General features: G+C 40.6%; 1 long non-coding RNA gene across 1 annotated transcript; it reads left to right on the top strand.

Annotated features, from left to right (window-relative positions):
* The first annotated feature begins 697 nt into the window (after positions 1–697).
* LOC134028183 (uncharacterized) lies at positions 698–16,017 on the top strand. Its single transcript, XR_009931503.1, has 3 exons — positions 698–1,172; positions 15,687–15,782; positions 15,912–16,017. It is a non-coding gene; the product is annotated as an uncharacterized LOC134028183 (long non-coding RNA).
* Positions 16,018–16,228: the final 211 nt, after the last annotated feature.

Here is a 16,228-nt window from a genome sequence, read left to right as displayed (position 1 = left end):
TCCCTTAAATCCTTGTGGTCTCAGAGCTACTTAACAAAATCTAGCAACAATTTAAAAACACTTTGCAATCTGTTGTTTAATGTCCTCATACAGATACATGTTAGTTGTAACAATGTCATGTTGTTCAATATTGTATTTGACATTTATCTGAGAAATTACTGAAGAATTCTGTCATGAAACAAGATTCAATTTGTGAAATCCAAATGCACTGAACTTTGAATACATTTTTCCCCACAGTCAAGATCAATACCTTACCGTGAACCACTCAACTAAAAAAGATTGAATCTCGCTAACCATAACTGATGATTGGAGATGCCTAAATCTATCACTAACCAGAGAGAATTATGTTGTTATGGATATTCTAGCCAATTAAACGCATTTCAAATGTGCTGCTTAAGAAGAAAAAACATGTGTGTAGAAAGTAAAGTTGTCTCTGATATTGTGACACAACTGTTACAATTCACCATATTTCACAACACAAGGACATGCTGGCATCTGATGACAAGTGAGAATACAAAATGAAATGTTTGAATCACGGTTTGTTGGGGTTGAATACGGGGGTAGCATACCTGGGGGGTAGCATACACTGGCTATCACACGTTTTGACAGGCTAACTTTATACCATTGTGCATGACTTGGTGGTGACACTATCTCCGTAGCCAGTTCCTCCACATGGTCAGCGATGGGGGATAAAAATGGTTGGGACCCAGTGACAATGCAAACCAACCAGCGGTAAATGTACGAAGGCACGTACGCATAAAAACGGGCGCTGAAACGTGCGTAGCGTACGGGTGCTTCTACACTGAGTTGGAAAAAACACTTGGCGTGAGAATCTGCGTAGGCTACGCTATGTTTAGTTTGTGTGGTATGTCCGGAAGGCGAAGAGAGGTAGTGCTTGCATAACAAAATGACAGCTTGACAGAGCGTGGAAGACAGCTAACGTACACCATGTGACTTTAACACTGGCCCGATGTGCTTTTTGCCACCCGTTTTAAGTTGCACTATTTGCTAAAGCCACCAAACCAGACGCATCCCAGGTAATGAATTCAGTACTAGTTTCTGGCTAGAGGGGAGCTGTTGGGAAATCAATTAGCCTACATCAAAGGCTGTTAAAAAAAAATCCACATGGAAAATGTTGCTAACCACTAGATCCCCATCAAGTCAGTAATCAGGTGAGTCTGGTATGTCTGCCATAGCTTTATTGGACCTCCTTTCATACTCCAAATGATGTTTATTATGTTTCTGTCAAAATCCTTTGTTATTTGTGGTGAAGTTTATGAATTCGTCAAGCTAAGGTAGGTGTTCCAAGCTCTTGAGTACACGTCTTTGTTCTCAGTTCACAGACTGGTGAGGTACTGTTGAACTTATTTTCAATGGCATACGCAACTCGACAGAATGACAGTAACTTGAAGTTAACCACTTCTCGAGGTGGTTGGAAGTCCAATTATATGATATTCCTAACCATTGCATATAGTGTGCGTGAGAACAATCACATTTTTTATTTTTATTTTTTTACTTCAATGGGATTTTTACATCCTGGTGTGACACTGGGATGACGCAGGTCACATGGGAGTTAAGACATCACAGATAAAATACACAACTCATATTTAGTCACAATGTTTGCCAGTCAATATTATGAAATTGAAAGACTTACAGTAGGTGTGTATGTACTGTACAAAATGTGCTCATTCTAAATGAACCTAGAGTGAACTGCCTGAGAATAATAATTTTACATCACAATTACATAATTGCTTTGACACTTATCATATATATAATCAATGTTCATTAACTATAACATTTACATGTAGTCATTTAGCAGACGCTCTTATCCAGAGCGACTTACAGTAAGTACAGGGACATTCCCCCGAGGCAAGTAGGGTGAAGTGCCTTGCCCAAGGACACAATGTCAGTTGGCATGACCGGGAAGCGAACTGGCAACCTTCGGATTACTAGCCTGATTCCCTCACCGCTCAGCCACCTGACTCCAACAATAACAATTTGTCAAACAGCTGGGGAGATGATGTACATTTCCATCCAGCAGAGTACAAATTAATTTAGGACTGGTGGTCCATACTGGAGATTTGGTCAATTAATTGGAATGGGATCAAACATTTATTTATAAAGGTTCCACTAAGAGATAACATATCACACAGTACCTGAATGCTCTTGCTTAATTTTTTGGCCATTAGACAACTTGAAAAGACAGTGTGTAATATTACAAAGCAAAACCATTTGACGTACTGTATATTTTGATCATATATATTTTATATTTTGATCATTTGATCATATATATTTTGCATGCATTATTCTTTGTGTACTTCATACCTACAACCATCTCTAGCTATTTGCATGTCTGCTTGTTTGTGATTGTGTCTAGTATGTTTCTATGGTGTGTGTGTGTGTGTGTGTGTGTGTGTGTGTGTGTGTGTGTGTGTGTGTGTAAGGAGGGGGAGGGGGGCTCGTGAGCATAGAGGACCAGATGTTTCCTCAGGGGGTGTGTGGCGCACTCAGCGGTGTCTAGAAAAGGATGCATGCTGTGCTCACTGTAATTGGTGCAAGTGTGTAAGCCAATCCCTGCTGAGGACACTCGTGCAGTTTGTTTTCCAACGTCCCTACCTTGTCCCCAAGGGGCCAGAATCCAGGCTTCCACGTGACACACGCTGGAAATGCGTCTGAGGTCACCTAGGGGAGCTCGAAAAGACAGCACGCTTAATATTTTTACATCGAATGTTATATCGAAAGATGTCCTCTAGGTTATGTTGATCTGCATCTTAACTTCTCCACTGGGTGAGGATTCAGTTATGGATGTAAAAATACTGAATGGTATTCTAAAATAAAGGCTGACTCCATCTACCCTTGTATACATTTCAATTAATTAACTAATGAGTTTTCAGGAGGTCCCTGAATGCACTTGGTTCACTTTTTATACCCTTTGGTGATTATATGAGATGAATCGCAGATTGTTTACTAGACAGCAAGAGGTTAATATTTGCCATCAGCACCCTGTTAGATGATCAAAGAGAATGACTCCACTTTCTTGAATGTTGTTTAGTTTAAATATGTAAAGAGATACGAAGAGCTTGGAAGACATCTCGAAGAGAGAAATACTTTAGTGCTCGTTCTTGCTGTGGATAAATGTGGATGGGACTTCACTCTTCATCATCATTTTAGATTCCCACTTTATGGCTTCATATCTGCTGAGTTTGTCGCTTGCGCACACATGCAACCCAGCAGTCTCTCTTCCAAGACCTTCAGCTAGAGATTGGCAAATGAGAACCAAATCAATTACTCTGTTTTGAGTTTCCACTTCAAAGGGGGAATATTCTTCATATGGGAAGATGGGGCAAGAAAGATGGGAAGGCAAAGTTGATCCTTCATTTTTGGCATTCTTTTTTAAGCCCTTTGGCTTCTGTTCTTCACTCGTCCGTTGCCCCTCCTCCCTGGTGGGTACGCCTGAAGACTGGCAGAGCTTCCCCAGGAAAGTACATCACACATCAGCTTACAGATCCAGACTTCTCCACTGTATTCTTGCTATAAATTATAATATTGCGGATCACGATAATTCAGTCTCAGCAAGACGACTTATCACTCAGCACCATGTTGAGAAATTAATGAAATCATTAAACAAACCAACTACATGAATATAAATATATGCAAACACGGGAACCAAGAAGCAGACTTCTATTTTTACAGTTTTTTTGGCATTTAGACAGCCTGTGTAGTGCAGCATGAATTAGATGAAGGCCGATGTTTATTTTGGTTAGTCTGTTATGCAGGCAATGAAGCGGTGGAGCTCATGGGTGACTGGTCAGGGAGCAAGATATGCCAGTGGTGCCTTCAAATCTTTAGTGCTATTGATAGTAGAAAGCACACCTGCTGAACACACACTTAATTACCCTGCATTAATCTCCTGCTGTTTAAACACCATTCATAATATATTGTTTGCATTGGTGATAATGTAGTTCTAGTGATGAGGGGTCGGTACACAGTGTTTAACTCACGCTCTTCCTGAGAACACTGTGGCCACATCTGTGCTCCCTGCACAGTCTTCTGAATTAATGTTGAATCTTTACGATCTATTGGTGATTTCTAATCAGCACTTAAAATGCCAGGTCCGTTTCCCTTGTAATTTTCCTCATTTTTGGCCAGGCAGCTGGTGGGAGATTCAGTTCTGGTCATGATGCTCCCTCTGTGCTTGTCAGATTACAGACAGCTTGGACTCTGTATCGAGTAGACTATTTTTAGACTGCTAATAAGAATTCATTTGAGGCAGCGCCTTCAGTTGAAAGAATGGGTTGAAAACTACATTGCAACGGCACATTAACAAGAAGGAAGATAAACAAAATGAATAATTACCTTTAAGCTCTGGTTGGAAATAATCTAAAAACCTAAATTTGTGCATAATTTATGTTCATTAGATTTATCAGGGTTTTCTGTAGCTTGCACTTCCAAAGAGCAAAATAATTTCCTAGATCCATTTCAGTTGTGTTATAAGGTGCAACAATTGTTAGAAAGGAGTCACTGCTTGCATGTCTATACATACACAACAGTACATTCTCCATTCCCTTCATGACTTCCCAGAAACAGAGGTTGAGGTCTGAATGTGGTTCTCTGGGCTTTGACTTTATTTGAACTTTATTCATGGTTCTGAATATTTAAAGAAAAGCTTAAATTTAAACAGCGTACGTATTCATTATATATATATATTTACCTGTTTCAACTTGAAATTGTTGCTGAAATTCTCATTTTACACAATTTGCTATGTTACAAAGAGAGGGAGCGATATAATCTAGACTATTTGCCTATTCAAGTTGGGATGGAACATGAATGCGCTGTGAGACACATTTTAGTCTGCGATAATTTGACCAGATGTACTTAGTTTTGAATGAGAGTGATAAGGAAAGCGATGCACCCGCCAAATAACAGCAAAACAACTCATGATACTCAACAAGCGACAGCTGGTGGGAAGTAACCATAGTTACATAATTAATTCAGCATTTAATTGTTCTATTAGGCTGGTGCTCCGGAACTGCAGTACAACACAAGGACAGTTGGATGGTGAGATATGGGGTTAGCTTCTACAGCAAAACCGGAAATATCGTTCTGATGTGTCAGCGTTTCTTTTGAATGCTTTATTTGTCTATAGCTCTGGACACTCACAACAACTGTTTCATTTGTTGTGGCTGTCTATGATCAAGTTAGGTTATTTGAGGGGTCAGTAGTGCATTGCGTCTTAGACAAGAGGAAAGCCGTGTATCTTATTGTGATCTTTGGAAATTTGTGTCAAGTTTTGAAATTAAATATTACAAGTGGATTTTTTTGAGCAACTTCAAGTTTACTTGTCAATGACGAGACAATAGTTGTGGTCATTCAGCTACAGTAGACCAGAACAAAGACAGCAGAACTGCAATACTGGCTTTGTTCTTTCCTTCTCAATGAAATGTTTTCGTAAAAAAACAAACATTTGCCAATTCAACCCACAAGCCCTTGGGTTAGATTTGTTTTACCACAATGTGTGGGTGGAGGAGGAATAATACGCCGTGCATGTTAAAATTTCAATAATATATTCACTTGTTATAAAAAATACAAAAAATATAGAAGTGCAATTCAGTATGACGTGATTAGTTCTACTCTCAAGCCTTTATTCTTATTATAATGACATAATCCAGAACAGGGATTTGAACATAAGATGCTGAGGCAATTTTGAATAGGCCTACCTCATAAATAAGCAAACAGCCACTGAAAACAAATGGCCGAGATCCATAATAGTTCAGCCATCTCCAAAGAATAGTTTTGCATTATGGTAATGTGCTAATGAGATCAGCTCGCTACCAAGAAAGCAGCACTGAATTATTTCCATTTTCTTTTCCTGTTTTTAGAATTTTCGCCCCAAAAATAAGGAATGTCAGTTTGCCACATCTTCTCCTTGAAGGGCTTTGACACCAGCTCTCATACACTATCTGGATGTCTAGCTGTCTTGCTAGCGAGCAGCCTTCAAAAAATTTGACTGGAAAAGGAGAGGGGCTGGGAGCAGAGTCTTGGGTTGCCATGGTGACGTGGCAGCAGGCGGGCCCGGAAAGCTGAATGTTGGTTTGTGCGAGCCACAGGACGTCAGGTTGGGCCGGCCCTTGAGGAGCCTAGCCGGTAATATGAACTGTGAGATGTGGTAATGAGCCAGTAGATGGCCTGGCTGGCTGGCTGGCTGGCTGCTTCACTCAGTCACAGAGGCTGCATGGGGATCTGAGGTGGAGTATGATGCAGTCCCTGGAAGAAGCTGTGTTTAACATCCGGGCCAAGGCAGCATTCACCCAGCACAGATTATACAGATTGCCCTTCATATGCAGATTCACACTTTAATTGTTGGGGCTTCTAATTCCTAATGTATGAGGGGAAAGAGGAAATGCATTCGGGGACGTGTATCTAAATGAAATATTCAAGACTCCTAATGAAATATTCTGTCAGTTTGGAGTTTCTCTGGGCCACTCTCAGCCCTTGGAGTGGCTTTTAAGAAGAGAGTCAGGCTTTTTTAATGAGCCTCTAGGCTGCATTTGTTTGTTTGGTGCCCACTATTCAACACTGTTAAGCTGTCGTTCATAGCAGGATGTTGGACCAGACCAAGCTTTAATGGTTTGTGGAGATCCCTGTATATGTCCCACTTCTGTCTCTACATAATGCGCTATGCCGATGCATGATGCTTTTGTAGTCAGCCTCTTCATCTCAATGTGTTTAGCATGAGGAAAAGTTAGTCCTGAGGATTTGACCAGCCAGGAAGAGGTATCAGTGTTGAGCTAAGAAGAATGAAGAACATATGCCATATGTTTTAGACAATGTTTTCAGTATGCAGACTATCTAACCTTGAAATAATTTGGTAATAAGTGTGTTGATGTTCAGACATAAGATTCCATGCACTGCAAAGATATTTTTGCTAGTCACAGTTTCTGCAGGGATCAACTCCTGTCTTTTAAATTCTATGCTTATTAGAAACCACTGTACATGAAAGTCATGGCGAAGGTGAGACTGGTGCATTGATTGCCAAAATCCAATGACTACATTTTCAATTAACAGTGAAATGGAAATTGATACCCCATCGAATTCAATAAAATTTGGTCTAAATTACTCCTTACGTGTTTCTTGACTCTTTCCTGACTTCTATTAATATACTTGGCCAGACCAGGCTTAATTACAACAACATTGAATGTTAATTGGACTAAACAAGATTGTTTGAGACTGGGGGCTCACAGGGCTAGTGTACAGGTTCAATCACTGATAACAAGTTCAGGACAATACAAAGCCTTAAACATTCTAAGGTATAATGTTGTCGACTAAGATAAATAAAATAATCTTTGCATGTTGTGCAACAAATTGCACTGTACAAATGTTGTCAACATTGCCATTTTTAATTCATGCAAGGAATTTAGATGACTGTAAATGTAATGGAATATATATATTTTATTTAGAGCTCTGTTAATGTAACAACATATTTTAAGTATATTTATAAATACCTGATTATAATACTTGAAATACCTTTGTACACTCAAAGCAGTAATTGTCATTGATTTGTGATTTTGGGCAGCTAACTCACTGTGTGATTAACTAGACTCAAACACTTATAAATACTCTGAAAAACGAGAAGAGAGACTTTATATTGATGACACGTTTTGTAGTCCTAGCCTGTTGTGTAATAATGAGTCTGATAAAGACTGAGACTGATCAAAAAGATTTTATAGAGTTGCAGTGCTGTGAACCAATGTTCAACAACTGTACACGATGAACCAAAGAATGCTCCCCTAGTTTGTTTTGAAGGTGTTAAAAGTTGTGGTACTATTATGTATATTATATTTCAACTCTGCTGTACTTCCCACCTAATTAATCACTGTGGCTAGAACACTACTCTATTTATAATATAATTACCTAATCTCCTTGAATAAAATGAACGTTGATTAAGAATATTTGCATTGGATGTTTAGTGATTAAAATGATTTATTGTCAAAGCAGTTTTCTTCATGCTTTCATCACACCAGAGTAATGGATGCAGTGTCTTATCATCTACTCATAATTCAACAGTTTGGAAAAAGATTTTGGGTAAATGTATTTTGCCTCTCAAAGAGAAGCTGTGTTTGACAAAGAAACTGATAAAATGCTGTGAGTGTGATATTAAATTCATTTTCCTTCAGGGGAGAGAAAAAAACAAACATTGTTTTCACACATACAATTATTTCAATTTCTGAGTTACTTAGCAATCAACACCCAATGTCTGACATTATTTTAACTACCATTTGTGTTAATATCTAGCTAAATAATCAAAGTAACACTCTAATGCAGAATCTTCAAGGTCAATATCATCACACCCTTCTGTAAAAGACAACTTTTGATTTACAGAATGTCCAAATGACTTGATGAAGCTCTGTATTAGTGATACACTAATAATTAATGCCGATACCCTGTTTGTGTATGAGATGTGCGTGTAGAGTGTGTGTGTAAGGTTACCAAGGATTTCTGTCTTTGTGGTTTATCCTTTCCAGCTCAATACTTGAATCGCTCCTGATTTACCCTAATAAACGTCAGACTAGCAGATCGAGTTTTATAATCTGAGGCATGTGTGAAAAATTAATAGTTGTTGAGGTGCTATAGTCTTGCATGAAGCTTTTATAAGTTAACAAATATTTTATGCATCCTACAGAAGACAGAACTCATTAATTATGCATTCATCACAACTAGTGTTGTGCTGTTTGGATTGTTTTACTCTCACTCTTAACTTTGGTGGTATGGGAGTTGCATTATCCATTACATGTTTCTCTGAGATGGGATGTGATGATTGCCCACATTTGGGAGCGACACAAAATAAAGTCAACACTGTAATGGCCAAGTCGTCAACATTACACTCTGAGTGTGGAAACATTGCAGGGTGTCAAGAATGTAAAGAACAAGGAAATTAAAGGAAATCTAATTTATCATGAAATACAAAACTATCACATCTACCTATTTTCGAAAATGATTGCTTGACTGGGATACTTTTTTTTTTTAAAGAGAACCACTGGCTCACTCCTGTATGCCTTTTAAACTCTTGGATATGTAACTAGGGAGAGGCTTGTCTGCTTGGGTATTTCATTGGCTCCAGGAGGCCCACATTCCTCTGACAGCCTTTCTACGTGCCCAATGCTGTCTGTTATCCATCAACCCTTCCCTCAAATGTGCACTGTTACTCCAGCGTTACCTCTGGTGCATCCACGTCAGCATCCCATCTGAAGGGCCCCGCTACATCCTGAATGCCAAGGAGGACTTGACACTGACGCACCTTTGTATTATTATATGCAAATTGACCGGGATGAAGGCAGTGGCTGTTTGATGTGCAAATGATGATTTTTAGGTTTCCTGCTACATCCCTTTTCTGTTAATTGTCTTCCCTGTGGAGGATAGAAAAACTTTATTAGAGAGGAGAAACGTGAACATAAAGTGAACCGAGTTCAACTGCATGGGACTGCTCAAGGACACACTAAGTACCTCCCACATTAGCCAAGGCTAAATAACATTAGAGGCTCTGCTCTCAGAAATGGTGTTATGCTCCCATGCCCAGCAGAGTCTTCCACTGAGCAGTTATGAGGACTGACCCTCAAACGGGCCACTCATGTGAGAGGACTACAGAGCTGTAAAGTGCTAGGGATTAGAAAAAAAGGACAATTAGTTCTCCCATGTCCAGATAATGAATGCTCTGAGTGCAGCTGTATGATGACTGCAGCATTGAGGAGGGAGGCCTTTCAATGAAAGGCAGAAATAACAGCATCTACTTTGACGCATTTCGTGATGCCGTTTAACAGTTGGTGTTATTTACTCCGTTGAACGTGTCAAAACTTCCGTGCAGCACATTCTTGCTCAGTCACGTGAAAACAACAGAGAGCCCTTGGAAAGGTCATGTACGTAGACAAGCGTCATATTTTAATCACTCTGTTGCAGCTGAACAAGCTCCTTTTGGCTGGTTCATTTCTAGCAAAAACAAACTCCCCCAAGCTTTAATTTGCCATATTTGAATGGAAAAATTGCCATGTTTAATTGTTAAATGTAAAATAATATTACCATGCAACACAGCAGCTGTTCAATAACTTAATCAAAGGAGCAAGGGTGCCTCCCTCCCTATTTTGGCTATGTCTGTTTTTTCGTCCAACAAATTTTCATTCCAAGCTTTTCGAGAACCCCCCCCCCCCCCCCCTTAGGACGGTAATGACCACCATTATGTAAAAAGTCAAGCTAATGGTGTTGTTGGATGTGACTAAGGCTACAATATGCATGCACTCAACAACAGTTTCAGTGCTAGAATCTAAGGGTGTCATTTTAGGGGGAGCAATGTTCCGGCACAATTACATTTTATTCAACAATCATCATCAAAATAATAAAATAAATGACAACCTTACTGGAATCTCTGTTGGCACACAATGTGGTCACACAAGGCCAGATGAGCATAAACAAGAACTCGCACACAGCATAAACTATATCCATGGGCCATGGAAGGGTTGGTTTCCAGACACTCTGGCTGCCTACACCAGCAGGAGAATTCCCAGAGGGAACGTGCAGGACTAATGAATTCTCAGTGGTTTGCAGTACTCTGGCATAATGTGCTACTCCTTCCTTGATAGAATCCCAGCTATTTCTTCCTCCTCTTTTCTTGTGGACATCTTTCTGCTTTTTTTCCATCGCTGCAGGGGGCTTTTGGGTACTGTAGTTCCAGGCTCTGGCAGAGTTTGATCTGAAAGCTGGATTGGCCGTTCCAAGATTTCATTCCGCTGCGTTGCAGCCAATGCACACTGGGACTCTCGGCGAGATATCTAAGAATTCTCTCTCTGTCGTCTTGCCTGGATTGGTGCATTGTGTGCCTGCTTCAGAGAAGGCTGTCACAGCACTCTTTACCACTAGCATTAAAACAATTATCTGGGTCTTTTGTCTCTTATCTTCTCTCACAGAGATTGAAGATGAAGGTGTAACGCATGATGATACGTGAATCTTGTTAGTATTCTAGACAAATCCTAGACTGGCGTTTTTAGAATGCTGACTTATCCCGTACAGCATCATAAGGTTTGCGTTGCTGGGGCCAGTGGAAGCGAGTTATTGGTTCTCTGCACACGTTCACCCCTACCAATAGATAAGGCTTTGTCTTGTGTCTGAAGAAAGGTATTTGACGCAAAGAAGGGGTGTTTTTCGTAGCCTCTGATTAGTGAGCAGTGGAAAAACGAAATGCAGTAAAATTGCCAAGGTTGGCTGAGGACAGATAAGAGTCTCAAATGCATTATAATTAAGGAAGCGGGCCCTGCTCAAGCTGTTCTTTATCTACTCTTATTTTGAAATAAAAATGAGTCTTTGGGACAGGACCCTGAGGAATACTGCTATGGCTCCTGCATTATGAGTCGGAGCAAAGCAAGACAGGAAATAATAAATAAATATAAATGGTTAAATAATTCAAGGATGATTCAAAGTAGCAGAGGAGCTTCAGAACACAGCAGGGCTAATCTTACCGATTTCTGTCAGTACATAATAATGACCTGGCTCACATAATCTATGCCAAGCAACATTCTACCAGAAAAGTGAACAATTTAACATTTATTTTGAACAGGGACATCACAGTTTGGGAATAACACGTCAGGATGCCGTCCTAGTCTCGACTGTTGTAGATAAATCTTGTCAAGTTAACCTTTGCTTTGGGTACCACATGACCTTGTGTAAAATACAATATGAGCGGGGAAAAAGCCGTCTCACCCAATTTTCTCGTGTTTCTGTAATACATCAGCAGCCAGGTAAAAGGTTTGGTTTACCCAAGAGAAAATCCACCTTCCAGAAGATAACAGCACAGTGAGAAAGTATTGGATGACTTCCTGCATTTCCAGCAACCCCTTTCATCATGCTAATCCTTGGAGGTAAAGAGGGCTTTCTGTCATGATAGAAAGTTGTTTGAGCCCTTATACAGTACGTCTATACTGTATGTGTGTTCATGTTGTATGCTTGTGTGCACTATACATGTGTGTGCTTATACAAGGGATTTTTGTGTGTGTGAGAGGGTTTGTGTGTGCATGCGTCCAGTGACAGGGCTGCCACTCCCTGTGAGAAGGAGGTCTGAGGCGTACAGCATGGTGGGCTGGGTGATTAATCGAGGGGCTGTGCAGCAGGGCTGAAGAGTGATTAATTGGGCTCAGGACCTCATCTGCAATGTTTTGATGAAAATGAAGAGAGGAAGAAGGGTTGAGCTGGAAGAGAGGAAGGGGTGGGTGGCAAGGCACTCTAATGAAGCTGGAAGACGAACAACTGTGCTAGGTTGATTGTGTGTGTGTACAGTATGTGTGTGTTTGTGTGAGAGGTATGTGAGGACACTGGCAGATCAACAGCAACTATCAGATTGAAATATTATGACCTGTTTTCCATGTGGCTATATTTGACCCCCCCAAAATTATTTAGAGCCTCTTGTGCCAGATTAGCATGCTAGTGCTTTTCTTAGGCCACAGAGAAAAAAATACAGAGACACTCACACTTCTACTTGTCCTAGACATCTTTTAAATATCAACTAAATATTCATGGTTTTAAATTATTCCTGCAAGGCACTCCGAAAGTTTCCTTTACACATCTAGAAGGACAATGGCATTGTCGACATTTAAGTTTCATTTTTACATCTACTATGGTGCGAGTGTTGTAGAGAAAGATTGGATGACTGTAATGATGAAGGTGTCTGGCTGGTGCAAAAATCCCACCTAAGCAAGGAGTGTAAAAAACGCCTTTCCGGATGAGCTGGGCAATTATCACTCAGTGTGTGAAGGGTAAATTGTGCTCCAGAAGAAAGCTTCACAGCCAAGTTTGCCTGATTGCTAATCTGTCCTTATAAACACCAGAATCATCTTTGTAGTTTCCCCAGCAGTTTATTAGATGTTTGAGGTTGTCACGACAGAGCAGCAAACACCCTGGGGACTGTGTGGTGACATGGAAACCTGCCATGCATCCATTTAGCTATGTGAAGGAAATGACATTTTTTGTCATGAATCTGTTTTGATTTAATTCTATTCATTTTCTCAAGTTGGCACGCTCACCTTTCCTCAAAGTGCCACGCAATTAGTAGACAAGTTAGGTAGGAAGGCGTTTCACATTGAAATACATTTCGCATGACTGGAAATTGGCATTTTAATGATCATTTTTGGACCCTATACAATCTGCTACCTCCACCACCATATGGAACAGTATTTCAGAGACCTGTTATATTTAGATTAGTCTAAACATCAATGATATTAGTTGCATGAAGGAAACACATTCTACAAGCCTGCCTCACAAGGTATTCCATGTGCTAATGAGCTATAGACTTTTCTCTGAGATAATTAGATGAACCTTTCAGTTCCAGATTTGACAGGTAGACGAGTTGTCCTAAGAGACTCTTAACACATTTCTTTTGACTTCTGATCTGAAATGAATCTCTTTAATATTCCGTCCAGGTGGGAAATGCAGAAAGTGAAAATGCTAAATTGGTACACAAACTCTTGGCTACATTCCTTGCTGTTTTTCCGAATCTGAGCGAAGGGGTCAGATTTGGGCCAGTGTGTATAATTCTTTCAAGCCTCTTTTCGAGGCATCAGTCAGCATTCTGAATATCCTTAACCTTACAATTTTCATCAGGGTTAAGAAGGGTTTCATCAAATTTTCTGTGCACTTAGGATGACCGTCCCGCTGGAGTGTTGCAATTTCTATGAGATTAGAAACAGGGAGGGTATTTCCAGTAAAAGAAACACATGGGGTAGTCTACAGGAGCTAGGGAAGTTCAGAGAGAGCATGCATGGACACAAGACAAAATTACCTGGAGAGTCAGTTATCTACAGTATAGAGGTATAGCTTGTATACGCCCAAGATACAGAAGGCCTTATCTTGAGCTTCTCTCAGAAACTGGGTAGAGCTGGATATCATTGATAGTCATCTCAGTGGAAGAGTTGCCGATTGTCTGAGACTGCGGACGGAATGTGACACTTTCTTGATAAAATGTTGCCTGCCCAATTTCATGAGTAGTGTTGGTTTGTGGGTATTGTCATTTCTATTCAGTATGGTAGCAATTGAATGTGACAGACCTTTTAACTTCACTGCTGTTTTGTTGTTCCTTGTACCAGTAAAACAGCAAGGAGATGGGGGGAGGAAGAGTGGTATGAATTGGGTTTCACTTCCTTTATATCTCAGGCAAACGCTGTGCAAAGTCTTTAAAATGGATGCAATCATTGGGAGAGTTTTGGTGGCATTGTATACGTCGGCGTAATTGTGCAAGTTTAATATTCCTGCCGTTGTAGCTCTGACAGAAGCCTGTCATCTCTTGTGTTATGTTGGGTCATTGTGACCTTTCAGACATTGTGACCCACCGTCGTGTTGTGACAATTTTACCTTATGCAAAACTAAAGTGAAGCATTTTCTTTTAACCGTCGGACTGTCTCAGATCCCCCACAGCGCCAAGGGTAAACCAAAAATGCTTTCAATTTGTTTTTGTATTGGGTAAAGTTGTCGCAACACAACGATGGGTTTCCATGCTGTGTTCACACCAAACGTATGGAAGCAAATCAGTGACATAATGTTTTGAATACTTAATACTGAAATTTAAACACCACAACATTGGTGTTTATTCACGCCAATCGCTAGGAGCCAGTTTTTTCGTCGTCAACCATGTCCGAAATGACGAGGCTACTATAAACGAATACGAAGTAGTGTCGTATAGCAGAGGATGCCAACACAGCTACAATACCCTTGCCCTCCATTTTTTTCTTAAACTTTGATGACATTTCAACATTGATAAACTTTTGCGACACCGTCACGCAAAGTCTTTGCCTGAGTTGAACATTTTCGAATTCGAATCATTCTCGCGAAAATGCACTTCACGTTCGGTGTGAACACAGCATAGGCTTCGATGGTGCAATGGGATCTCCCTCTATAGCTGGAGAAATCCTGAAAGTAAAGTTACAAGTGAACATCCGTCGAACACAGTCATCTCACAGAGAAACCCCTTAGAGAGAAGCTTTCACTTCCCTCTACAGTATATCCGCTATCCTTTTTTGCTGCCCTGGTGCTGTGCGAGAAGGGGCTGTGGGCAGCCTATTCATTCGCTGTAGGTTTTCTCCACATGAAAAGGACAGAGAACAATGTGTGTTGAAAGTGCTGCATTACAGGTCAATGCTTGGCTTAGCAAATCTTTAGAGCCTGATACTGTGGTTCTGGAGGTGCTGATGGAGAGGTGTGTGCATTTGCTGGAAGAAGTGTTGAAATAATTAAAGATTGATAGAGAGAAAGAGCTTCAGGCGACGTGTTGTGTGATTGGCTGAATGCACCTGCCGTGAGCCCGCCCGGCCGTGACAGCCTTTCAGACCTCACATGCCACAGCGAGGGCCTCTGCCACGACAGTGTAATGGCTCATAAATGTTTTATCATCTCACATGATAGTACAATGACATCTGGCCATTCCATGTCTACCTCTCTGATTGCCAGCCCCCGTAGAGAAGTTCACATCGCGATTAAAAAGATTCCTTCTGTCCCTTAAAGTTTAATAAAGGCTACGAACAACAAGCCAAAGGCCGTGTCTGGAATAAGAACATAGTGGCGTCTGTTTTAGAGCTGACATTGAAAACGTGTGAACAAGTGTGGGATTGTGGCTTCAGTGATTCATGATTGTACAGAAGGATGTTCTTCTGTCTCAACAGAAGCCTGCTTCATCACCAACAGCGTTTCATTCATCTTGGCAAATGGGGCCAAACTGTCTGGGTTTTTATTGACGTCAACTTCAGTTTCTTCTTCTGGTAAGCATGAATAGTTTTACATGTTGGGGATCAGAAAAAACACATTAAGGGGTAAAAATGATAAAAACACAAAAAACCTGATGAAATTACTGCAGATAGTAGCAAATCTCTCGTCTTTGATCTTTGCAGCCATCAAAGAGATCCGTGCCTCCAAAGTATGAGACCCAGCTGCCTGTGCTCAGTTTTATATTCCTGAAGAGAACGTCAAACGGCATCTCCTCGCTTCTCTCTCTGGTCAGTAATCCCTCTGAGAGACACTGGTACTCACATCCTCACATCACAGAGCCACTGGACTTGCTTAAAGCCTCAGAACATGTCTCTTGAAGGGACTTCTGCCACCCTATCCTATAAGGCAACACAGGATGGTATTAAAATGATTAGGGTTAGGATGTAAACTTGTTCCCCTCTAATTTTTTTGGCGGGCCTTACTTCCAGATTGGGCACAT

Source organism: Osmerus eperlanus, chromosome 10 (genome assembly GCF_963692335.1).
Source record: "Osmerus eperlanus chromosome 10, fOsmEpe2.1, whole genome shotgun sequence".
In the NCBI taxonomy this organism is placed as follows: Eukaryota; Metazoa; Chordata; class Actinopteri; order Osmeriformes; family Osmeridae; genus Osmerus; species Osmerus eperlanus.
The sequence above is the reverse complement of the archived record's forward strand: the minus strand, read 5'-3'. Positions and strand labels throughout refer to the sequence as shown.